Source organism: Onychomys torridus, chromosome X (assembly GCF_903995425.1).
Source record: "Onychomys torridus chromosome X, mOncTor1.1, whole genome shotgun sequence".
Taxonomy (NCBI): Eukaryota; Metazoa; Chordata; class Mammalia; order Rodentia; family Cricetidae; genus Onychomys; species Onychomys torridus.
Genome location: NC_050466.1, coordinates 129,678,366 through 129,704,906, shown reverse-complemented (window position 1 = coordinate 129,704,906; position 26,541 = coordinate 129,678,366). Strand labels below are relative to the sequence as shown.

The 26,541-nt window shown below is 44.0% G+C and overlaps 1 protein-coding gene across 4 annotated transcripts in view; it reads right to left on the bottom strand.

Moving 5' to 3' along the window:
- Positions 1 to 26,541, bottom strand: part of LOC118574332 (protein FAM156A/FAM156B-like) — a 62,644-nt gene that overhangs the window by 12,328 nt on the left and 23,775 nt on the right. The window lies entirely within an intron of this gene.

The window sequence follows — 26,541 nt, the reverse complement described above, 5'->3', positions numbered from 1 at the left end:
ATTCCAATGACTGGAGAAAAACTCTGTGCACGGACACCATATCATCACCGTCCATCATGGTTTGAATCAGCCCCCAGTCCAGATGGTATCTTCAGACATATGGAGCTGCACATCTGAGAATTCTCATTCTGCTGGAGTGGCTGGGTGCCTATTCAACATGCGTTTCCAAGAAGGAGAGAACCATCTGCCTGACAGCTTCTTGAGTGCCATTCAGAGACACAAGGAGGCCTCAGCCATTACACTGGTATCCTCTGAATGTACCACTCACTCATGACAGCAAAAGTCTCATTTCCAGTGATGGACATGCAAAGCCTGTCTATGGCAGCTTCACTCATAGTCTGTCATTTTAAACCACTTAGCACACGACGCCTAAAAGTGGAGAGGTATAGAGAATCAAAATTACTGACTGGCACAGATGCTGTACTTACAGAGATGCCCTTTTCCCTGGACACGGGTATCCAGAACTCTGTGCCTGGGCCAGCATCCTTCTCCTCCTTGGAGTCCACTGTCTGTCCCAGGGCCTGGGGGTATAACAGACCCTGAGAAGCCACGTTGGACTCGAAAGAAAGAAAGAAAGAAAGAAAGAAAGAAAGAAGGAAGGAAAGAAGGAAGGAAGGAAGGAAGGAAGGAAGGAAGGAAGGAAGGAAGGAAAGAAAGAAAGAAAGAAAGAAAGAAAGAAAGAAAGAAAGAAAGAAAGAAAGAACCAAATCCTCACTTGGGTCCACAAGATAACTAACTACAATGAAGGAGGAAAGGTCTGGCATCCCTTACCTGTCGGTCTCCTTTCCTTTGTCAGATGCTGGCCTCACCCTGCATACCTACCACAGTCACTCAAGGATCATCTGTGTGAAAGAGACATTTGTATCCAACCCTGTCCTCATGCCCATTCACACTGAAGACCCAAGTGGAGTCGTCCTCCTAAACCTGTAGTCACCCTGGATTCTAGGAAGAGCAGAGCCCCACAGCAGAGGGATGATTACACTCCCTCGAGGCCAGTTATCCATGATGGCGAGGCTACACATCCTGCAGGAGCAAGATCCATGTCCTGGAGGGGGGCGGTATAACAATTTCTGCAGGTAGTCTTACAGAACAGGACCTGGGCAAGACAAACTCAGCTTGACCTTTGCTCTGGACGTCTTATTATGGACATTCCTTGACTCTTTTCCCAAGTTCTTCCTCTTGCTAAGCTCAAAGCATATGTCAGGATCAGCAGAATGACCTTGTGGTCACCAAATCCGTTTATCTAGCCCTCTGCCCAGCACAAACTGGATCACCACTCATCTCTTAAGTGGTCCTGGTCTGGGTAGCTGAGCCTAGAATTTTGAAGTAGCTGTGGCTGGAGGGATTAATCTGAGCTCTGATTACAGCAGAGATGTTCGTATCTCCATGCCTCCCATCGCAGAGAGAGGGTAAGGAGGGAAATTAGGTCTCAGGGTCTTAATGAGTCCTGACAGGTGTGGATCACCACGTATAGGAAGCACAGGACAACAACAAAAATGTTCTTTCATACTCTAGATTAGTAGACACCGCCCGCCCCCGCCCCAACCCAAAGCTCCCTGAAGGAAGAAGGCTGGGAGAATGTTTCAAGTGCTTGGAAGGAGCTTGTTTTCCAGGCAGGCAAGAGGACATTTACATTCCTTTTGACTCAAAAACTGTGATGTTGGAGAAAACCAGCTAGGCTGCCTGCAGGCCCTCCCCTCTCTCTTTCCCCCCAGATTCAGTTTCCCAGTCTGGTCCCTGGTGCTGCAACAGGACACCAGCTGGAGCATCCCCTCTTCCCCTAGGACTCCTACAGACCATCCCTGCCTAGTCTTCCTCCCCCCACACATTCCTGTGTCCAGGCTCCCAACTCCAGCACGCAACCTCTGCTAAACCACGCACAAGGCTGCCAGAAAACAATCTAGCAGGAAAGCTGCCTGCAGATTTCTCCTCTCTCTATGTTCATCCAGATGCAATCCCCAGTCTCTTCCCCAGCTCTGCAGCAGAGCACCCATGACTGCCTTCCCGGCCCCCTGCATCCATCTACTGGCTTTCCCACAGAGCTTCCCCTTCCAACATCACCCCCCCCCCACACACACACACACTTGTTGCTTTGGTCCAGAAACCAACTCCAGCAGGCACCCCTGCTAATCCAGGCCAACGAGTAGGCTGAAGGCAGACCCACACCTCTCCTGCTGCTCCTGAGATAAAATCCCCCCCCCCAGCTCTCATCCCTATCTCTGTGGGGGGAAACATGCTGTGGTCATCCTTTCCTCTCTGACCCCATCCCCAACAGTTTATTAAGACCTTCTCCTCCAACCTTCCTTCCCCCAACTCATCCAGTATTCCTCAGCCTCGAACACCAGCAGGCATTCCCTGTAAACACACCCATTGAGCAGGCCAGGAAAACAGGCAACACACAGCCATAACATACTCTGAAAATCAGAGAGGATACAGACACCGAGGAACAAAACACCCACCCAATGAAGACAACACCAGATATCAGCATCCAGAATTGCAAACTTCCCAAATGCAGATGCCTAGATGCCAGTGTATAAACACAACCAATAGCACCCAGTCAACATGTCTCCACTAGAGCCCTGCTGTCCTTCCATACAGGCCCTGAATATTCCAACACAGCTGAGGCACAAGAAAAAGACCTTAAAACAGCCTGTATGAAGATGACCGAGGTCCTTAAAGAGGAAATGAATAAATCCCTTAAAGGAATCCAGGAAACACAAATAGTGGGAGGAAATGAATACAACTGTGCAAGACCTGAAACTGGAAAAAGAATCAGGGGAGAAAACCCAAACCAAGGTAATTCTACAAATGAAAAGTTCAGGAAATCCAATAGGAACTACAGAGACTAACAAGCTTCACCATCAGAAGACAAGAGATGGAAGACTGAATCTCAGGCATTAAAGACAGTATAGAAGAAATGGATACATTGGTCAAAGAAAACGTCCTCTGGAAACAAATTCCAGACACGAGACATGCAGAATATCTGGTACACTATGCAAAGACTTGACCTAAGAATAACAGGTATAGAGCAGTGGTTCTCAACCTTCCTAATACTGTGGCACTTGAATACAGTCTCCCATGTTGTGGTGAACCCCAACCATGAAATCATTTTGTTGCTACTTCATTAGTGAAATTTGGCTACTATTAGGTATCATAGTGTAAATATCTGATGTGCAGGACATCTGCTATGTGACCCCTGTGAAAGGATCTTTTTACCACCCCCCAAAGGTGTCACAACTCACAGGTTGAGAATTCGTGGAGGAAGGAGGAAGAAACCCAGCTCAAAGGCCCAGAAATTTGTTTTTAAAACAGTCATAGAAAAACATTCCCTAACCTGAAGAGGGAGATGCCTATTATAGTACAAATAGTATACAGAATACCAAGTAGGTGATAGTGAGAAAGAAAGTGAACTCACCACATAATAATCAAAACAATAAGTGTACAGAACAAGGGAAGAATAATAAAAGTGTCAAGGGAAAATGACCAAGTAACATACAAAGGCAGACTTGTTAGAATTACACCTGACTTCTCAATAGAGACTCTAAAAGCCATAAGGGCCTAAGCAGAGGTGCTACAGACACTTAAGAGACCACAGATGCCAGGTCAGACTACTATACCCGGCAAAACTTTCAATCACCATACATAAAGACAGGAAGATATTCCATGATAAAGTCAAATGTAAACAACACCTATCTTCAAATCTGGCCCGACAAAACGTGCTAGAATAAAACCTCCCACACGCAAAGAGGCTGACCACATCCATGAAAATACAGACATAAATAATCTCACGCCAGTAAAGTCAAAGGAAGAGCTCACACACACACACACTCACAGGCTGCACCACCATCAACAACAAAGTAACAGTCAACCATCATTGGTCTTTGATATCTCTCAATATCAATGGTCTCAATTCCCCAATAAAAATACACAGACTAACACAATGGATGTGAAAACAGCATCCATACTTCTGTTGTAGCCAAGAAAAACACCTCAACATCAAGGAAAGACCTTGAGTAATGATTAATTTACCTCAGTGTAAATGGTTTGCAAAAGATATTCCATGCAAATGGACCCACAAAGCAAGATGGTGGAGTCATTTCAATATCTAACAAAATAGACTTCAAGTCAAAACCAATCAGTAGAGATAGTGAAAGGCACTATATACTCAAAGTAAAATCCACCTAGAGGACATTGCAATTCTTATCATCTCTGCAAACCAAACCCAAGGGCACCCAAGCTGGTAAAAAGAAACACTACTACAGTTTAAATCACACATTGACCCTCACACATTGAGAGTGGGAGACTGCAATATTGCACTCTCACCAAAGGAAAAGCCATCTAGACAAAAACTATACAGAGGAATGCTGGAGCTAACAGAATTTACAAACCAAAACTGGCCTAACACATACCTTACAGACCATTTCACCAAAACACAAAGGAATCTATCTTCATCTCTGCACTTGATGGAACTTTCTCTAAAACTGACTACATCCTCGATCACAAGGCAAGTCTCAACAGATACGAGAAAATGGAAATAAATTCCTGCACCCTATCTGACCACCAGAGATTACAGCTGCATATCAACAACAACAGAAAGTTTACAAACTCATAGAAACTAAACAAAAACCCTAATGAATCAAAAATGCCCCAGGAATGAATTTCAGGAGGAAATTAAAGACATTCTAAATTCAATGAAAGTAAATACACAGCATTGCCAAAACTTACAGGACACAATGAAAGTAGATCTGAGAGGAAAGTTCACAACACTAATTGTGTACATAAAAAAAATTGGAGAGCTCACACACTAGCCATTTATAATAGCATAGAAGAATACTCTAGAACAAAATTAGCAAGCACACTACTCTAGAGGAGCAGATGGCAAGAAATACTCAAACGGGGTGGGGGGGAGGCTGAAACCAATAAAACACAAACAAAGAGAACAATACAAAAATATATGAAACAAAGAGTTGGTTCTCTAAATCTCAACAAGATTGACAAATCTTTATACTAACTAATGAAAAGTCAGAGAGAGAGAAGATCCAAATTAACAAAATCAGAAACAAAAGGTAGATTTCTAGAACAACAGACACACAGGAAATTCAGAGAATCATGAGGACATAGATTAAAATCCTGTACTCCACCAAATTGGAAAATAGAAAAGAAATAGATCATTTCTCAATAGGTATCACTTACCAAAGGTAAATCAAAATCAGATAAAAAATGTTAGTAGAGCTCCCACTCCTACAGAAACAGAAGAGGTCATTACAACCTCCCAATCAAAACAGCAACCACCACCTCAGTGTTGAGTGGTTTTAGCACAGAAGTCAATATCACCCTTTCAAAAAAGACTTTAAGCCAATGCGCTTCAAATTATTCATACACTACAAAAGAAGGAACGTTTCCCAATGTATCATATGATGCCACAGTTACCCTGATATCCAAACCACATAAAGTCTAAAAAATGAAACAGAACTGTGGCCCCAGCAAACAGACAGCAGCATCCTCCATTGCATCAGTGACCCCAGGAGACACAGTCCCCACCTGCACCACTTGGAGAAAAAGCGATATCCGGAGACACAGGCTCCACCTATACCAATTGGAGAAAGAGATGGGTAGATGACAGTGTAAGAATACATTCAACAACATAAAAAGCAATATGGCATCACTAGAACACAGTAATCCTACAACAGCAAGACCTGAATATCCCAATGCAGATAAAGCAGAAGAAAATGACCTTAAAAATAACTTTATGAAGATGATAGAAGCCTTTAAAGAAGAAATGAAAAATTCCCTTAAAGAAGTTGAGGAAGGGGCTGGAGAGATAGCTCAGAGGTTAAGAGCACCGACTGTTCTTCCACAGGTCCTGAGTTCAGGTCCCATCACCCACATGGTGGCTCACAACCACTTGTCATGAGATCTGGAGCCCTCTTCTAGCCTGCAAGGACACATGCAGGCAGAATATTGTATGCATAATAAATAAAAAAAATCTTTAAAAAAAAGAAATTGAGGAAAAGACAAACAAAAATGGAATAAACCAATAAATGCTTTAAAGAAAACCAAGAAAAAACACATAGGTGAAGAAAACAGTTCAAGACTGGAAAATTGAAAGAGAAGAAATAAAGAAAACACAAACCGCGGTAATCCTGGAAATGGAAAATCTGGTTAAGAGAACACAAACTACAGATGCAAGCAGAAACAACAGACTAAAAGAGATGGAAGAGAGAATCTCAGGCTTTGAAGATACGATACAGGAAATAGACTCATCAGCCAAAGAAATTGTTAAATCCAAAAAATTCCTCACACAAAACATCCAGGAAAGTTGAGACACCATGAAAAGATGACACCTAAAAATAATAGAGAATAATAGAGATAGAAGCAGGAGAATTCCAGCTCAAGGGCACAGAAAACATATTTAAGAAAATTATAGAAGAAATCTTTCCCAACCTAAAGAAGGACATACTTATAATGGTACAAGATGCTTACAGAACACTAAACAGGCTCAAGCAAAAATAAAAAAAAGTCCCCTCACCACATAATATCCAAAACACTAAACATACAGAATAAAGAAAGAATATTAAGAACTGCAAAGGAAAAAGGCCAAGTAACATATAAAGGCAGAACTATCAGAATTATACGCGAATTCTCAATGAAGACTCTAAAAGCTAGACGATTCTGGACAGATGTTTTGTGTACACGAAGAGACCACAGATGCCAGGCAGACTACTATACTATACCCAGCAAAACTTTTAATCACCATATTTGGAGAAAACAAGATACTTCATGACAAAATCAGATTTAAGCAATACCTGTCCAAAAATCCTGCCCTATATCCTGTACTGGACGGAAAACTCCAACCCAAGGAAATTAGCTCCAAAGCTACACTCGGCAGGTTGTGGTGGCACACACTGGTTGGTTTTGCTGAAGGAGGCAGAGGCAGGAGGATCCCAATTTCGACGCCACCCTGGGAGGCTTGCTAAGGAGAAGCTAAGGCCAGCTGAGGACTAGCTACAAACGATGGCAGTGGGACCATGGAGGCAGAGGCTGCTGCTCCGGGTTGCAGGCTGCTTCTCATCATGTTGGTGACTGCGGTAATGCTGCTACCTGAGACAAAGGGTTTACTACTGCTTGTTCAGAGAAGAATCGCCAGGACCATCGTGTTACAAGAGAGCATCGGCAAAGGTCAGTTTGAAAAGTTTGGCAAGACAAATAGTGGGGAGAAATTGCTGTGAAGATATTCTCTTCTAGGGAAGAATGTTCAAGGTTCCAAGTGACAGACATTTATCAGACTGTGATTACTCCAAACCACAGGGGAGGCACACACACACACACAAAGTCTACAGGGAATCATGACCACACCTAACAGCAACTTTGAAATCTTCAAAAAGATGGCAGGAGCCCACAATGATGATTCCACATGGACTATGATAAAGCCATTAAGCTGATTAACACCACCAAAAGATAGACTTTGGACTACAAACTTCTTAGGACAATTTTGAGATGGCTTGCTGAGATGATCCAGCCTGACAGACTACTTGAACAAGGACTTGAAACAAGCCCTGCACTTTCTCATTATATAGCGGCTGGACAAATGATACAAGACTTGACATTTAACCCCAAAATTTTCTTTTCAGGATCCCCTAAAGATGGAAGTAATTTTAAGAAAACAACGCCCACATTCCCAAGAGGTGGGGCGGGAGGTTTTCAGTCATTTGATGAGTTTTGGATATTGTCATTGTTTACAATGGTTGATTACAAGTTGTTAATTGTTAATGGTCAGGAAAAAAGCTGAACAAGGAGATTAGATTCAGAGTTTTTGTTTTTAAAAGGAAAAAGAGAATATAGATATGAGGAGGATCATCGAATCTACTCTGAGAAAAATTATAAAGAATAATAGGATAAATGGGTAATCAATGTATCTACTGTAAAATGAAAAAGGGAAAGATATAAAAAGGATAAAAGATAGACTACTGAATCTACATTTAAAAAGGAACTACTTATTCTAAACAGGATAAGTAACAAAAAATTTTTTGTCTGAGTTTATCAAATGTTACTGGACTGGACATTGTTATATATTAATGGAGTTTGTATCTGAATCTGTCAAATGTTAATGGACTAGACATTGTTAATGTAACTCTTTTTTATGAGAAAATCAGTTATTTTAATTCAATATCCTTTTCCTTAACATTGGTTTCTCTTTTTTTGCATTTTTTATTATTATACTTGTGTTTTAATTTTCCACATCAGCCATGGGTTCCCCTGTCCTCCCCCCTCCTGCCCCCCCCAACCTCTCCCCCTCCCCTCCCCTCTATTCTCATCTCCTCCAGGGCCAAGACTCCCCTGGGGATTCATTTAAACCTGGTGGATTCAGTACAGGCAGGTCCAGTCCCCTCCTTCCAGGCTGAGCGAAGTGTCCCTGTGTAAGCCCTAGGTTCCAAACAGCCAGCTCATGCACTAAGGACAGGTCCCAGTCCCACAGCCTGGGAGCCTCCCACACAGTTCAAACTATTCAATTGTCTCATTATCCAGAGGGCCTGATCCAGCTGGGGGCTCCACAGCCTTTGGTTCATAATTCATGTGCTTCCATTCGTTTGGCTATTTGTCCGTGAGCTTTTTCCAATCTTGGTCTCAACAATTCACACTCTTACAGTCCCTCCTCTTTCTCGACAGTTGGACACCTGGAGCTCCACCTGGTGCCTGGCTGAGGATCTCTGCATCCACTTCCATCAGTTATTGGATGAGAGTTCCAGCTCAACTGGTAGGGTGTTTGGCCATCTGATCACCAGACTAGGTCAGATCAGGACAGGCTTTCTCTCGACCATTGCCAGCAGTCTACAGAGGATGTATCATTGTGGATATAAGGGGACCTCTCGAGCACTCTGCCTATTCCTGTTCTCATGTGGTCTTCATTTATCATGGTCTGTTATTCCTCATTCTCCCTTTCTGTTCTTGATCCAGCTGGGATCTCCTGCTCCCCTAAGCTTTCTTTCCCTCAAATCTTGCCCTTCATTACTCCCACTGTCATCCAGGTTGTTCATGTAGATCTCATCCATTTCTCTGTCATTGGGTGATCCCTGTGTCTTTCCTAGGGTCCCATTTTCTAGGTAACCTCCCTGGAGTTGTGTAGCAGTCTAGTCATCTTTGTTTTACATCTAGTATCCTCCAATGAGTGAGTACATACCATGTTTGTCCTTCTGAGTCTGGGTTACCTCACTCAGGATGATTTTATCTAGATCCATCCATTTGCCTGCAAACCTCATGATGCCTTTTTTTTCCTCTGCTGAGTAGTACTCCATTGTGTATATGTACCATATTTTCTTTATCCATTCTTCAGATGAAGGACATCTAGGTTGTTTCCAGGTTCTGGCTATTACAAACAATGCTGATATGAACATAGCTGAGCAAATGCCCTTGTGGTATGATTGAGCATTCCTTGGGTATATTCCCAAGAGTGCTACAGCTGGGTCTTGGGGGATATGGATTCCCAATTTTCTAAGGAAACCCCATATTGATTTCCAAAGTGGCTGTACAAGCTTGCATTCCCACCAGCAGTGGAGGAGAGTTCAGCTTGCTCCACATCCTCTCCAGTATAAGCTGTCTTCTGTGTTTTTTATCTTAGCCATTCTGACAGGTGTCAGGTGGTATCTCAGAGTCATTTTGATTTGCATTTCCCAGATAATTAGGGATGTTGAGCAATTCCTTGAATGTCTTTCAGCCATTTGAACTTCCTCTGTTGGGAATTTTGTGTTTAGTTCTATAGCCCATTTCTTAATTGGACTGTTGGGCATTTTGATGGCTAATTTCTTGAGTTCTTTATATATTCTTGATATCAGCCCTCTGTTAGATGTGGGGTTGGTGAAGATTTTTTCCCACTCTGTAGGCTGTCACTTTGTCTTATTGACCGTGTCCTTTGCTCTACAAAAGCTTCTCAGCTTCAACAGGTCCCATTGATTGATTGTTTCTCTCAGTGTCTGTGCTACTGGTGTTATACTTAGAAAGTGATCTCTGGTGCCAATGCATTCAAGAGTACTTCCTACTTTGTCTTCTATCAGGTTTAGAGTAACTGGATTTATGTTGAGGTCTTTGACCCACTTGGACTTAAGTTTTGTGCATGGTGACAGGTATGGATCTATTTGCAGCCTTCTACACATTGACATCCAGTTAGGCCCGCACCGTTTATTGAAGATGCTTTCTTTTTTCCATTGGGCTTCTTTGCCAAAAGTTATATGTTCATAGGTGTGCGGGTTAATGTCAGGGTCTTCAATTTGATTGCATTGGTCCACATGTCGGTTTTTATGCCAGTACCAAGCTGTTTTTATTACTGTAGCTCTATAGTAGAGCTTGAGGTCAGGGATCGAGATGCCTCCAGATGTTGTTTTATTGTACAGGATTCTTTTGGCTATCCTGGGTTTCTTGTTTTTCCATATGAAGTTGAGTATTATTCTTTCCAGATCTTTAAAGAATTGTGTTGGTAATTTGATGGGCATTGCGTTGAATCTGTAGATTGCTTTTGGTAAGATCGCCATTTTTACTATGTTAATCCTGCCTATCCACGAGCATGGGAGGTCTTTCCATTTTCTGACATCTTCTTCAATTTCTTTTTTCAGGGACTTAATGTTCTTGTCATATAGGTCCTTCACATGCTTAGTTAGAGTAACCCCAAGGTATTTTATATCATTTGTGGCTATTGGAAAGGGTGATGTATCTCTGATTTCCTTCTCAGCCTGTTTGTCTATTGTATATAGCAAAACTTTTAATCACCATATATGGAGAAAACAAGATATTTTATGACAAAATCAGATTTAAGCAATACCTGTCCAAAAATTCTGCCCTACATAATATACTGGACGGAAAACTCCAACCCAAGGAAATTAGCTAAAAAGACACGGGAATACAGAATGGATATGAAACAGGATCCATCCTTTTGCTCCATACAAGAAACACACCTGAACTTCAAAGACAGACATGACCTAAGAATAAACGGTTGGGAAAAGATTTTCCAATCAAATGCACCTAAAAAGCAAGCTGGTATAGCTATCCTAATATCTAACAAAATAGAATTCAAACTAAAATTAATCAAAAGAGATGGAGAGGACATTTCATATTCATCACAGGAAAAATCTATCAAGATGAAGTCTCTATTTTGAACATCTATGCCCCAAATACAAGGGCACCTGCATTTGCAAAAGAAACATTGCTAAAGCTTAAATCAACACATCAACACCCACACATTAATAGTGAGAGACTTCAACACCCCACTCTCACCAATGAACAGGACTGCCAGACAGAAACTTAACAGAGAAACAAGGGAACTAACAGATGTTATGACTCAAATGGACTTAATAGACACCTACAAAACATTTTAACCAAACACAAAAGAATACACCTTCTTCTCAGCACCTCATGGAACTTCTCTACAATTGACCACATACTCTGTCACAAAGAAAATGTCAACAGATACAAAAAATGGAATAAAACCCTGTATCTTATCAGATCATCATGTGTTAAAGTTAAGAGTTCAACAACGACACAAACTCCAGAAAGCCTACAAATTCATGGAAATTGAACAACTCTCAACAGAATCATCACTGGGTCAAGGAAGAAAGAAATGAACAACTTCTTAGAATTTAATGAAAGTGAATGCATAACATACCCAAATTTATGGGACACTATGAAAACAGTGCCAAGAGGAAAGTTCATAGCACTAAGTGCCTACAGAAAGGATGTGGAGAACTCTCACATGATCGACTTAACAGCACATGTGAAAGCTCTAGAACAAAAAGAAGTAAACACACCCAGGTGGAATAGACACCAGGAAATAATCAAATTGAGGGCTGAAATCCATAAAATAGAAGGAAAGAGAACAATACAAAGAATCAATGAAACAAAGAGTTGGTTCTTTGAAAAAATCAACAAGATAGAAAAAAAATTATCCAACTAACGAAAAAGAATTACAGAGCAATCTCCCTCATGAATATTGATGCAAAAATACTCAATAAAATACTGACAAACCAAATCCAAGAACACATTAAAAAATCCACTATGATCAAGTAGGCTTCATCCCAAAGATGCAGGGATGGTTCAACTTACAAAAATCTGTCAATGTATTCTACCATATAATCATACTGAAAGAACAAAAATCACATGATCATCTCATTAGATGCTGAAAAATCCAATACCCTTTCATGATAAAGGTCTTGGAGATATCAGGGATTCAAGGAATATACCTAAACATAATAAAAGCAATATATAACAAGCAGAGAGCCAACATAAACTAAATGAAGAGAAACTCAAAGCTATCCCACTAAAATGAGGAATAAGACAAGGCTGTCCACTCTCCTTCTCTGTTCAATACAGTAATCCAAGTGCTAGCTAGAGCAATAAGACAACAAAAGGAAATCAAGGGATACAAATTGAAAAGGAAGAAGTCAAACTTTTGCTGTTTGCTGATGATATGACAGTATACATAAGTGACCCCCAAAATTCTCCCAGGGAACTCCCACAGCTGATAAACAGTATCATTAATGGGATTGGGTACAAGATTAAATTTAGAAAAATCAGGAGCCCTCCTATATACAAATGATAAACTGGCCAAGAAGGAAATTCGAGGAACATCACCCTTTATGATTGCCACAAATATTAAATATCTTGGGGAAACTTTAACCAAACATGTGAAAGACCTGTATGACAAGAACTTAAGTCTTTGAAGAAAGATATTGGAGAAGATATCTGAAAATGGTAAGATCTCCAGTGCTCATGGATCGGTAGGATTAACATAGTGAAAATGGCAACCTTGCCAAAAGCAATCTACAGATTCAATGCAATCCCCATCAAAATTCTAAAACAATTCTTCACAGGTCTCAAAAGAAGAACCCAGGGTCGCCAAAATACTCTTGTATATTAAAGGAACTTCTGAAGGTATCACCATCCCTGAATTCAAGCTCTCCTATACAGCTATAGTAGAAAAACAGCACTGTACTGGCAAACACAAAACAAAACAGGTGGATCAACGGAACCAAATCAAAGACACTGACCTAACTCCACACACCTATGAACACCTGATTTTTGACAAACAATCCAAAATTATGCAATGGAGAAAAGGAAGCATCTCCAACAAATGGTGCTGGCGTAGCTGGATGTCAGCATAGAGAAGAATGCAAATAGATCCATATCTATTGCCATGGGCAAAACTCAAGTCCCAGTGGACAAAGACCTCAACATTAATCCTTTTACGCTGAACCTGATAGAAGAGAAAGTGGGAGGTAGCCTTGAAAGCATTGGCACACGAGACCACGTCTGTTCTGAATAGAATGCTAGTAACACCGACACTGAGAGCATTAATTTATAAATGGGACCCCCTGGCATTATAAAGGTTCCCTAAGGCAAAGGACACTGTTAATAAGACAAAACGACAGTCTACAGAATGGAAAAGATAGGCACCAACCCCACAGCTGACAGAGGGTTGATCTCCAATATATATAAATATATAAAGAACTCAATGAACTAGTCACCAAAGCACCAAACAATCCAGTTAAGAAAAGGGGTACAGATGGCAACAGAAGAATCTCAAATGGCTGAGTTACACTTAAAAAATTGTTCAACATCATAGCCATCAGGGAAATGCAAATCAAAACAGCTCTGAGATACCATCTTAGACCTGTCAGATTGGCTAAGATCATAAAGACTGATGGCAGCTTATGTTGGAGAGGATGTGAGCCAGGGAAACATTCCTTCACTGTGGTGGGAGTGCAAAATTTATACAGCCACTTTGGAAATCAGTATGGCTGTTTCTCAGAAAATTGGGAATCATCTACCTCAGGACCTAGCAAAACCACGCTTGGGCATATACCAAGGAATGCTCAATCATACCAGAAGAACACATGCTCAGCTATGTTCACAGCAGCATTGTTCGTAATAGCCAGAACCTGGAAACAACCTAGATGACCCTCAACAGAAGAATGGATAACGAAAATGTGGTACATTTACACAATGGAATACTACTCAGTAGACAAAACAACAACAACAACAAAAGAAAACCCCCAAAACAATGACATTGTGAGGTTTACAGGCAAATGGATGGAACTAGAAAATATCATCCTGAGTAAGGTAGCCCAGACTCAGAAAAACAAACATGGTATGTTTTCACTTATAAGTGGATATTAGCTGTAAATTAAAGGATAACCAGGCTACAATCCACAGCTCCAGAGAAGCTAGGTAACAAGGAATGTCCTAAGATTAATGCATGGGTTTCCCTGGGAAGTGGAAATAGAAGAGATCTTCTGGGTAAATTGGGGGCAGGGGCTGGGGATGGGAGGATGGGAACAGGATAGATAAGGTTGGGCTTGTTTGGAGCCTGACGGAGAGAGAGAGTAATGAAAGAGATAATTTGATAGGGGAGAATTTTGGAGTTAGGGAGAAACCTGGTGCCAGGGAAACTCCCAGTAATCCACAAGGATGACCCCAGCCAAGACTCCTAGCGATGGTGGAGAGGGTGCCTGAACTGGCCTTCTAGTATAATCGGATTGGTGACTACCCTAATTGTTATCAGAGAGCATTCATCCAGTAACTGATGGAGGCTGATGCAGAGGTCCAGGGCCAAGCACTCTGTTGAAGAGAGGGAGGCAGGGTTGCACAAACCAGGGGGCTCAAGGTCATGAAGGGTGGTGGGAACCCACAGAGACAACTGACCTGAGCGCATGGGAGCTCACAGGCTCTGGACAAACAGCTAGGGAGCCTTCAGGGGACCAACCTAAGCCCTTTGCATGTGGGTGACAGTTACGTAGCTTGGTCTGTTTGTGGGTCTCCTAGCAGTGGGATCAGGACCTATGACCACTATGGGAATCAGTATGTCAGTTCCTCAAATAATTAGGAATCAATCGACCTCAAATTCCAGCTATATCACTCTTGAGCATATGTGCAAAGGATTCTTCATCCTACCTCAGGGACACTTGCTCAACCATGTTCATTGCTGCTCTATTTGTAATAGCCAGAAACTGGAAAGAACCTAGAAGTCTTTCAAAAGAAGAAGAGATAAAAAATATAGTACAATTCCACATTGGAATAGAACTCAGCTTTTAGAAATGAAATCATGATATTTGCTGGCAGTGGATGGAACTAGAAATAAAAATCATCCTGAGTGAGGTAACACAGACACAGAAAAATAAATACATATGTACTCACTTATAAGTGTGAATTAGCCTTTAAGGTAATGATAACCACCAGGCAGTGGTGGTACAAGCCTTTAATCCCTACACGTGGGATGCAGAGGCATGTGGATATCTATGCATTCTAGGCCAGCCTGGTCTACAAAGTGAGTTCTAGAACAGTCAGAGCTACACAGTAAGATCTTGTCTCAGAAAAAAAAAAGAAAGAAAGAAAGAAAGAAAGAAAGAAAGAAAGAAAGAAAGAAAGAACAAAAGTAAATGATAACCAAGATTCAATCCTTAGACCCAGAGAGGTTAGGTAGAGAGGAGAGGTCTAGGTGGGAATGCACGGATCCACTGGAAGATGGAAATACAGATTTTAAGATAGGACTGGGGGCAAGTGGGGACAGTGAGGAATTAGGTGGGGGGTGTGCTGGAGGGAGAGAGTAGGGGAGGGAAGGCTGGATTTGGGGGACACTTGGGGAGTGGTATAGAAACCTAGTGCATTGGAAACTTCCTGGAATCTATGGAGATGATCCTAATGAGGACTCCTAGTAATTGGGGATGGACACTCTTGAAGCCAGAAAAGACTTTCACAGGAGGGACTGGGTTGCATTCAATAGAGTTCTGGGCCAAAGGGAGCCCATGGAAATTAAGACAAGGGTTGCACTCTGAAAACAGACAGTGGGACGCTGTTGCTGAGGACACCCAGCTCATTGAACATGGAGAAGTTCAACTACTGCCTACAAGAAACTTTCTCCCCTGTGTTCTGGTCTCTTTGGTGTGGGAAGGTATTATGCAGGCCAATGAAAGATAAACGTGGATGCCAACAAAGCCACAAAACTACTGACCTACAGTCTGTCCTGCCTGCAAAATATGCTGGGGCAATGGTGGCACAAAGAATGTCAGCGTAGCCAGCCAGTGTCTGATTTGACTTAAGGCTCAGTACGCAAGAAGGAATTCATACATGACATTATTTGGATAACCAAGAACCAGAGACTAGAGAGCCCACAGACCTAGGGTAAAACCAAACACTACTGGACTAAAAAAAATCAATAAAATATTTTCTAATGATGATCTTGTATACTCATAGATCAGTGCCTTATCCACTCATCATCAGAGGAGCTTCCTCCAGCAGCAGATGAGAACAGGAGCAGAGATTCACAGCAAGATGTTATGAAGAGAGAGCGTCTACATTGGAGGTCTCCATCAAATCTCTCCCGTCAGACCTCAGGAAATCCCAGGAGGCTAAAGGTTGTAAGAGCCAGATGGGCTGGAGGACACCAGCAGAATCAACTAAGCAAGGTGCATAGGAACTCACAGAGACTGAAACAGCAAGCACAGGGCCTGCCTGGATCTACACCAGGTCCTCAGCATAGGTATTACACCTATTGGGTTAGTGTTGATATGGGACTCCTGACCCTGAGGACATGTGGGTCTCTGACTATTGTGCCTGCTGTTGGGACTCTTTCCCTCCTGTAGGAACAACATGTCCAATTTGACATGGTAGTTTTGGATTCATCTTTTTTATTGATTTTCTTGTTTGGTTGTTAACTCTTAGAAGCCTGTTTTTTTCTAATGAAGTATATATAGAGAGTGGATCCAGAGGAGAGGGAAGGCCAGGAAGAATTGGGAGGAGTAGAGGAAGAGGAAACCATCATCAGGATATATTATATGAGAAACAAATTTATTTTTTGTAAAAGAAAAAAACTGGGAATAAAGATATTGATGTTTGGAGTATATTGGACACTAACTGAATCAAGAGAATACCAGTTTTAAAAAACCACTTATTTCAATGTGTGTGTGTGTGTGTGTGTGTAAGGGACTGGATCGGCATGTAAGTACAGTGTCTGTGGAGGCCATAGTAGGGAAGTAGGGAATAGGATTCCCGGAAGCGCTAGGCTTCTTTGCATTTGTGGGGTGCCCCATAAGGGTTTCTGGAACCAATTCCCAGTCCTCTGCAAGAACAGTACATGCTGCTGTCCACTGCCAGGCCCTCTGCATTTTATTATGTTCACAGAACTTCTTGGGCATCCTTTTTTCTTTACCATTACTCCAGGCACACTGCACTTCCTCAGGATGGGCCTGAGAGAAAGTGGGACGAGCTTTGTTAATGGAACACAAGGAGGATCTGAAGAAGTCATGACTGGGAAATGAGGCTCCATTGAGTCTGAAGGGCTTTGGACTACAAATGTGCAAGCAGATGGAACCCATCTAATGGACACATGGTCAGATACCGTCAGGGGCTCCTCTCTCCATTCTGTTCCCCTCAGTGGCCAGATATTACCCATGGGACTTTCAATCAAGCACAGCACTGGAGCCTGGCCCAGTTGTAATGTGACCCACACCAGCCCAGGTACATGCTGAAGGCAAGGCAAGGGACCCTTCATTGTGTGTACAGCAAATACTCAGGATGGTATAGACATCTTGCTATATTTGCTTAAACGCCACAGTGAGCTCTGTGGATTTATTGTAGAATGTGGAGACATCCTAGCATAGATGTTCTTGTGAATAAGTCAGTCACAGCATCCTATACCTGGAGTGTGCTAAGAACCCCCTTAGCCACCTGGGAAAATGGAGAGTGTGTTCATGGGGATTTTAAAGTCTTCCCTGAGTTCCCCATGCTTCTGACTAAGTTTGCGAGGGAAGGTGTAGGAAGTGTAGGAAGCAGAGTAGTATGTGAGATCTTGCGGGGGGTGTGTGTGGGGGAGGCAAGAAAGAGGAGGGTATCCAGAGCCAGATGGGCAAGAGACTTGTAGGGCAAAGGGGAGGTGTGCCAGAGTAGTTTCATGTTGAACTGGGAGACATGGGTGCACAAGGAATGGGTCATCAAGGATGTCTTCTGGGGCTAGCTCTAGGGCAGAGAGGCGACAGTGTGGGGAACCTGGTGAGGTATATATGGCATCTCTCATTCTTGTGAGTCTTGCTCCAAGGCTATGGAGTGTGGAAAAGAGAAATCTCATGGTCACAACATAAATTACCACAGAGAAAGAGCAATTCAGACACAATTAGAGGTCAAAGTGTTATGGAAGGTTCTTGGGCTGGGAGCAGGTATAACAGACAAACTTTGGTCAAAAGGAAAGTGCTTCTTTTTCCTTTCCTCAGACTGTGGGCATCAAAATGAGACCATATTTGGAGACCATAACCCGGGCAGTGGTAGCAGAGGTAGAGGTTTTGAGAACCAACTGCTTCCTACCAGAACTACAATATCCTCTAGCTGAACGGGGCCATCAGGGCAATACAGGACCTCCCTGTTTGGTAGGGGTGGGAGCCAGTCAGATTCTGAAGGTCTACAACCTTCCTGGGATTCTCAGGAAGAGGACCCTCTTGGTCACAGATGAGGTAGGAGTGAATGGGGATCCGAAGGCAGAGACGAAGGGGAAAACGTGGTGGTTGACTGTGGGTCTCTTGGATCAGGAAGCTTGGCTGGGAAGAGAAAGACGCAGGGGAACCGAGCATCGTAGCCATGAATTCTGCTCCCTCCTCTTCTGAAGAATGGCAGCAAAGGCTGGCTAGCCTGGGAAAGGGAGTGAGGCAAGAGCAGGGAGAGGGAGTTCTGAAGACACATGTCCCTTTGCCCTGGATGAGCTGTCACTGTCCCCACACCACACTCTAAGGGGAGGGTAGCTTCCAGTCAAAAGAAGAGCAGCTCCTTAACCTGGGGATGCTACTGGATTGTCCTCCGTTGCCATTGGCTTCAGGTCCCACCAAAGTGGCAGCATGGCCAAGATGTGTCCACTGCCAAAGGGAAGTGCTTCTTTGCACAAAGAGCCAAAAGGAACTCCAGAGCTCTGTCTTGAGGTTCAGGGACTGTGATCTGGATTATTGGATCTGAAAAGACCAGTCATCCCTCCTGAGACTGACCATTTGGAGAGCAGTTCCAGGAGTCATTATGAATTAGCCTCTAAATTGCTTAAATAAATAGAACGCCACAAGCCATTGGGTCACTTCAAAGAAGAGTCTGATGGTTGGAGAGTGGCAGGATTTGCCTTTTTTTTCCTGTCTTTCTGTCTCTCTACATCTCTTTGCCATGCTCTCCAAGAACATCCTATACCACACAGAAGTGATGGCTGTGGTTGAGGGTGTCCCCTAATGCTCACAGGAAAGAAGCTTTGTCCTCTAAGGAGCCGGGAGAGGAGTTGTTGGGATGCTTAGAGGTGGAGCAGTAGAGGAAGAAGTGAATTTCATGTCAGTTTTCCTCCAGAAGGTCTTTGACATATGTCTGTGTTGTGTCTATGGATGTCGTCTGTGAGCAGACACATGTTTGTGGCGGGGAGCACATGTGCCCAAGGGGAAGTGTGTATTGATTATGACACCCACACATGCTTCAGGCATTGGCCACCTTTTTCATGGAGACAGTCTTTCTGGTGGATTGAAGCTCATGATTAGTCTGGCCGATCTACCCACCAGTCTGTGCCTCACCAGATCTAGGATTCTGACAGAAAGCCACCATGCCTGACTTTCCCCACTGAACTCAGGCACTCATGTTTGTGCTGCAAGCACCATTAGTGTCAGTGCTAACCCCCAGACTTTTCAAACTGGCGTTGCCCAGTGCTGCAAGCACCATTAGTGTCAGCGCTAACCCCCAGACTTTTCAAACTGGGGTTGCCCAGAACACACGTGAGTCTGCACTGGTTTGGTACTTGCTGTCCGAACTGCTGTGAGTTCATTTGTGCAGCTGCTCTTGGCTATGCACACATCCAAGAAAATTCGGGCAGCACACATTCATCTTGAAGGGCTTAAAAGAAAACAAAGTCCCCAGATTTAGGTGAATGTGGAAGGTTGGGTGGATCTGGGATGAGTTGGGGGAAGGAGGTGGGGATGATGAAAACACATTGTATGGACACCTCAAAGAACTAGTAATGCTAATTTTAAAGGTATTTGATAAAGGTCATCTCTCCGCAGATTCTCTCTGATTTCCTGGCTCCATCTGAGTGTCCTCTCACCTGTCCTGTGCACTCCTGCAAGGAGCTGTAACTTTGCTTCTTGGACACTCAGACCCCCAAACTGTGACCGAAATAAACATTTGAATGAGGTATGCAGTGCAGTCATTCATCACTGGAAGCAGAGTTTCAGTAGCAGTGAGTATCTTCATCCAGCGGGTAATAATGCCGGCACATTTCCAGTCACAGTGTATTTCATTTTTCTGGGGGCGGGGACTCCAGACAGGGTTTCTCTGTGTAGCTTTCTGCCTTTTCTGGAACTCACTCTGTAGACCAGGCTGGCCTTGAAATCAGAGATCTGTCTGCCTCTCCCTCCCAAGTGCTGGGATAAAAGGCATGCCACAGTATATTTCTTAAGTCCACAGTGTAAAGGTTTCCTGTGATGCTTACCGAGCAGAGGAATTCTAGGAAACAGAACCCATGAAAATCTGAGACCAGGAACAGCAAGATTGTGTGAGCAAGCCTTTTGACCTGCATACAGTCCCTAGATCCCATGTGGTGGAAGGAGAGAACAGACTCCCTGTGTTGTTTTTAATATTCACATATGTGTGCTATGGAGTGCACATCTGTATACACACACACACACACACACACACACATACATACACACACACACACACACGCATGTATTCACACATACACACACACACACTTTTGAAATGTAAGAATATAATCAGAAAAATTTGGAAATTATATTCTAGAAAGCACTTGGGTTCACAAAACCTCAGAAAGACACCATCGTCAGGTGCCCAGGTGCCGAGGAACATGAGAAAGCTACTTTGGAGACTGATGCTTGCTCTCCCTAATGCCTTTCCTCAGCCAAGCACAGGCAAAGGAAGACAAAATGGTTATGCAGACAGAGGACCTGAGAACTGTTGCTGGTGAGCCCCTTCTTCCTATGCACGTTAACTTTCCTCTAAAATAGGATATTTCTCCCTGGATGCCCTCAATTGTCTCACTTGAGAGAAAACAATGCATTCCATGTCCCTCACATGCAAGAGACTTCGACAGGATCAGAGGTGTTGAGGTCCTCGGCTCTAAAGCTGTCTTTCTTTGTTTTCCAGACTATTTGGAAGTGAGCTCCATGTTTTTTGGATCTAGGGATCTAGGATCTAAGCTTGCCTATTAGATGAGTGTGTCCCTACCTCTTCCCAGAGGACTCCCCTTAGGAGCTGCTAGGAAAAGATGCCAATCAGGCAAGCAGCAGTCCCATTTGGATAGTGAGTGTATGAGCTCAGAATGCCAATAATATTCCTAAAGGTGTATGGGTTGGGATTCACTGTCTTTCTAGAAGGGTTCCTGTTGGGGCAGCAGGATAGATGTTTTGAAGGACTCAAAGCAGAGTTTTTTTTCTCTGTCCTTTCTCCTGGTATCTGTGTTTTTAGTTCCTAATGCTCACATTGTCCTGAAGCACTATAGACTGTCCATTGACTTCAGGAAGGAGAGGCTTCTCCCTCCCACAATTTCATCTGTATTATGTACCCCAACACCACAAAGCAAGGACATCCATTGAAGTCTGATGTTTGTTGAGCAATTTCAGCATTCAGCCCCCAGCATCAACATATCTGGAGGCCAAACCTCAGACCAGGCTCAGTAAGCCAGCAATGGAAAGAAATGTTGAGGGCCACCATCAAGAAAGCAAGCAAAGCTGAAAGCCAATAAGGATGCTATTTCTGAGGTCATTATCAACACCTCACCATCCCTACCTGCACAGTACTCAGTTCTCCATGTGTCGTCCTGTGTTGCATGTGCTCTGTGGCACAGGGCTTAACACGAGACCTCACTATAAATGGGCATAGTCGCATGTAAAGGGGAGTGTCTGTAGGTGTCTTAGTTAGGGTTTTCTTGATGTGAAGAGATACCATGACCTTGGCCACACTCACAAAGGAAAACCTTTAACTCTGGCTGGCTTACATTTCAGAGGTTCAGTCTGTTATCATCATGGTGGGAAGCATGGCAGCATGCAGGCAGACATGGTTCTGGAGAGGTAGCTGAGAGTTCTACATCTGGATGCACAGGCAGCAGGAAGAGACAGTGAGTGAGCCACTTGGCCGAGCTTGAGCTTCTGAGACCTCAAAGGCCACCTGCCAGTGACACACTTCCTTCAACAAGGCCACCCCCTATGAGTCTATGGGGGCCATTTTCATTCAGACTACCACAGTAGGTATAGCACCCATTGATTGGACATACTCATGACTGTTTCCATTAGAAGGACAAAGTAGTCATTAGGAATGGAGACTGAGCTGGGCGTGCATGGTAGGGCTCACCTTTAATCCCAGCATGCAAGACCCAACGGTAGAGAGATCTCTGTGAATTTTCTTCCTCACTGGGCTATTTATGAAATCCTGGGGCAGCTACAGCTACACAGTGTTGCTCAAAATATAATGGAGCCTGAAGGGAAAATGCCTGGTTCTCCTATCTCATCCCACTAACTTTCATGTCCATTAATCGTGTTCTAACTTCCTTTCTCTCAGAGCTGGATCTTCACACTGGGTCACATGTAAACATAGGGTACCCACATGCAGTGCGTTTCTGTAAGGTTGAGTAGATCAGACATATGAACGTGGTGGGATTTGGCCCATGAGACTAGACAGGCAGGATGGAACATTGCACCTCCAGGGCATTCATCATGTTTCCATCCTTTCCTTGAGAGGCACCTGCACAGTGTTGTCTGTCCATCCCAGTCTTCACTTCCTCCTGAGTCAGTGAGATATAGCAATGGCAGCTCATTTCTTATATTTCCTTTTTTCCCCTTGATTTTGGGGACAGACATGAACAGGAATTGTAATTCTGAAGCTCCATGATGGGATTCTGCTTGGAATCTATTGTTGTTGCTTTTGAAGTCAAGTCTCAGGACATGTGTTACCAATTTTACTTGGCATGCATGCAGCTCTGCAAACTTCACCAACATGCACCTCACCATGACAAACAACTTATTTCATCATTGTGAAAAATGATATGGCCATTTTTAGGTTCCACACACAGTGAGGTCATGCAGTATACATGTGTACCTCTAGTCTAGCTCATTTAAGTCAGCATTGCACCCTCTGAGTGCATTTATGATGAATAAAGTATGGCACTTTCCTCTGTTCGGTGCTCTAACAAAAGAGGCTGAGGGAGGGACAGATGGAGGGGGAAGGTGAGGGAGAGGTTCTTTCTGCAATCTTGGGAATTCCTCAGAGCTTGTTCCATTTTAGCCCTTTGTGAAAGCACCCGCACATGTAGCACAAGAGGGCAGTTTGCACAGAAAGCATAGCATCTGTGGCACTGGGACCAGGGCTGCACAGGTGTTCACAGACTCCCTCCGTGTTGCCAGCAGGAGGAAAGGAATTGCCCCATCTGGACACTCTCACTGATAATCCAATGGACCCTGTAGCTAGTGGCTGGAGTCCCTTTCCTGGTCCTCTCTGACTTTGCTTCTCACAAACAGGCTCAGAGCACCTTCAGGAAACTCCTAATGTTGAGACGGCTCTGAAATACTGAGCATGCTCCCCCACACTCTTGCTTCAGGTCTGGGTCCTGCAGAATGAGGCTGGTCACGTGGCAGTCTCCATGTGCCCTGGCGCTCTCTTTCCTGGTAACCTAGGCAACCACCCGCACTCCATCCTTTCAGAAAAATCTCTTTTTCTCCCAGGTTATTGATTTCCTCTGGCACAGCGGTTTCAGGATGAAATTAACAACCCACACCTCTGCCACCGCCTCCCGTCCAGAGTCCTCACAGGGCTTCACACTGAGTCACGACATTTAAGGAACAAGCATCTCCAACCTCTCATGAGAGAAAGTCAGAATGGGACAGTGGGAGAATGTCTGTCTATTTCAAAAGGGCTGGGAGAGGTTGGCACGACACAGTCATAGAGGTAAATCATGTTGCAGTGATGGAAGGTATTCCAATGGCATCACCATGACAACTCCAATCAAGGCATAATTAGAGTCTCTCTTGCAGCACCAGCTTTTGAAACGTGCTTGAGGTTTTGAGAGCAGCAGCAACACAGCTAAGGCACTGGAAAGTGTTTGGGAAGATGCTGCCTGCTGTCTTGTGAGTGTGCAGAATACATTTTGGTCTTCTCATCCAAGAAACACCCCACCAAAGACTGTGAGGCAGGAAGTGGGAGCACACTGTGCCTGGAGGCTTTACGACTCAGGAAAGAGCTGCTGCTGTTTGAAGGTAGATTGCAATGAATTCCAAGTGTACAGCTCAAGGCTGGGGAGCCAGGTGGCTGGTAAAGTGTCTGGCTCATAGGCAAGAGGGCCTGAGGTTGGATCCCCAAGCACTCACTCAAAACCCAGGCCTGGCAGGAACACCCCTAATCCTAGGGCTGCTAGGCACAGAGAAGAGGATTCCTGGGACTCACTATCTACCAGATCAAACAACATTGGTGACTTCCAGGATCTTGGGAGAGATCTGTCTCAGAACACAGGATGGAAAGCAATAGAGCAACACATCCAGAGTCAGCCTCAGACCACCAGCCACACAGGCACGATTGCCCACACTTGCACACACCTGCAGGCACTCAATCATACAACACACATGTATAATTGTACAGTTCAACCCCTGGAGCGGGACTAAGAAATGAAATTAAAGGAGGTGAAGATGATGAGTCAGTAGTCATGGTCAAGTGGCTGCATCAATGGGACTCCAACAACCGAGGACAATGTAAAGGACAATGTTCAGACTACCTCGTCTGAACAGAAGACCACACGGCAGGGAAAGCAGGGAGCATGGGGGAGGGCTGCAGGGACCACCAAGATGCCTGGGGCAGAGTTCTCGGCCAATCCGTCAGTGTTGCTATCCATAGACAGCATGGAGATTCCCAGGGGTGGGGCAGAGGAGATGGCAGCTGAGCCTGGACCATCCTGCCTAAAGTTCCTGCATCCACCCTGCCAGCAGAATCACAGCGGATCCTGGCATTGGTTGAGGTGGCTCACTTGACTATCCAGGGAGGTGGCCCTTAGGCCACATGGTTCAGTGACCTCCTCCTACTCTGTCATCTCTCTCTGAAACATCACCGATGTATATTCTGACGAGGAGCCCGTGGTCACAAGGCATGAAGAGGTGCCATTAAGAAGACTGTCAGGCAGGTGAAGAGTCGTGTAGGGAAGATGTGACAGGAAGAAACCACAGCACCTGCTAAAAGAGATCCACTATTGAAAAGGACAAAAGTAAGCATTGCTGTATCATGGAAAGAATATTGCAAAGTAACAAGGCAAACTTAACTGTAGTGGAAAGTTATCACATCAGTAGTGTGGCTTAGACCGTGTGTTACAAAACTCACAACGTGTTGAACAAACAAGTTGACTCCTGGATTAGGGTGGAGACCACTACATAGTTTCTTCACCTCTCCAGATCTCTGACAAAACCACATGATGACATTCCAGTCCACATTAACAACAGGAGGCAGTTGGTCGTAGAAGAGAACATGTTTTCACATTTGGAACAGGGCATTTCACGGCGTCTGCTGCAAGCACAGGACACTACAGAGTTGAAAAGAGCAAATCATTTTAATGTTGGGGAAGGTGAAACACACTTGTCTGCCCTGACACATCCCTCTGCTCAGACAGAGGTACAGGTGCCCTGTCCAGTGACTGCAGCTCAGGGGGCGGGTGAGAAGTCAGGGCACAAAGAGCACAGAGAGTGACATGTCTCACAGCCTCCCCTTGTTGCCTAGAAGACAACAGGCTCTGCCTCTCATGGCCAAATGACGAGGAAGGTTTATCCTGACAGGATGCCTTCACACTCAGAGCAATCAGGGCACCCCGTAATGGCTGGCAGAGATGTGTTTCTGAACCTCCACCAGCTCGCTCTAGCACTGAGACACTGCACAGTGGTTGCTAAGCAGCAAGTGGAGCCATGGCCAACTCCCTCATTTGAATAAGGCCCCAGCCCGCCCCACCTGTGTGGCATACAGGCAGGTCAAAGGCTGGTCCTCTTGTCAATTCAACAAGGGGTGCATTCTGCCCTCCCATCTGTTCTCTTGAACCATCAGAGTCTTTAGCAGCTAAGAGACACAGAGTACACACAGATCCCCAATACTACCACTGATAAACCTATGGAATACTTTCCACTGCTGGTCCTTGACCTGTAAGAGCAAACTTGAGGGCAAACTGACCTCCCAACTTCCACTCTATAATATGTGTATAGTCAGGCCACAGTTGTTTATACTGTCATTACTGGAAAACTTGGGACTCGTGAAGACATTATGAACATTCGCCACTTATCACCAATTTCTGGTGATAACGATATGTATACCAGCGTCTGGCACTACAATGATGCCACTTAAACCTTCCTTCAGTACAGTCCTTGACCATTCCTCAAACTGTCCATACTGACGCCAGCATGCATACTTGAGCGTCTCTTCTCTTTGTCTCCTCATCTCCATGAGACTATGCCTTTCCTGACCTGGCTGCATGTCTTTAAATGATTTTATTGAGCAGATGAAGAGGCAGCGGGTTGGTTGTGA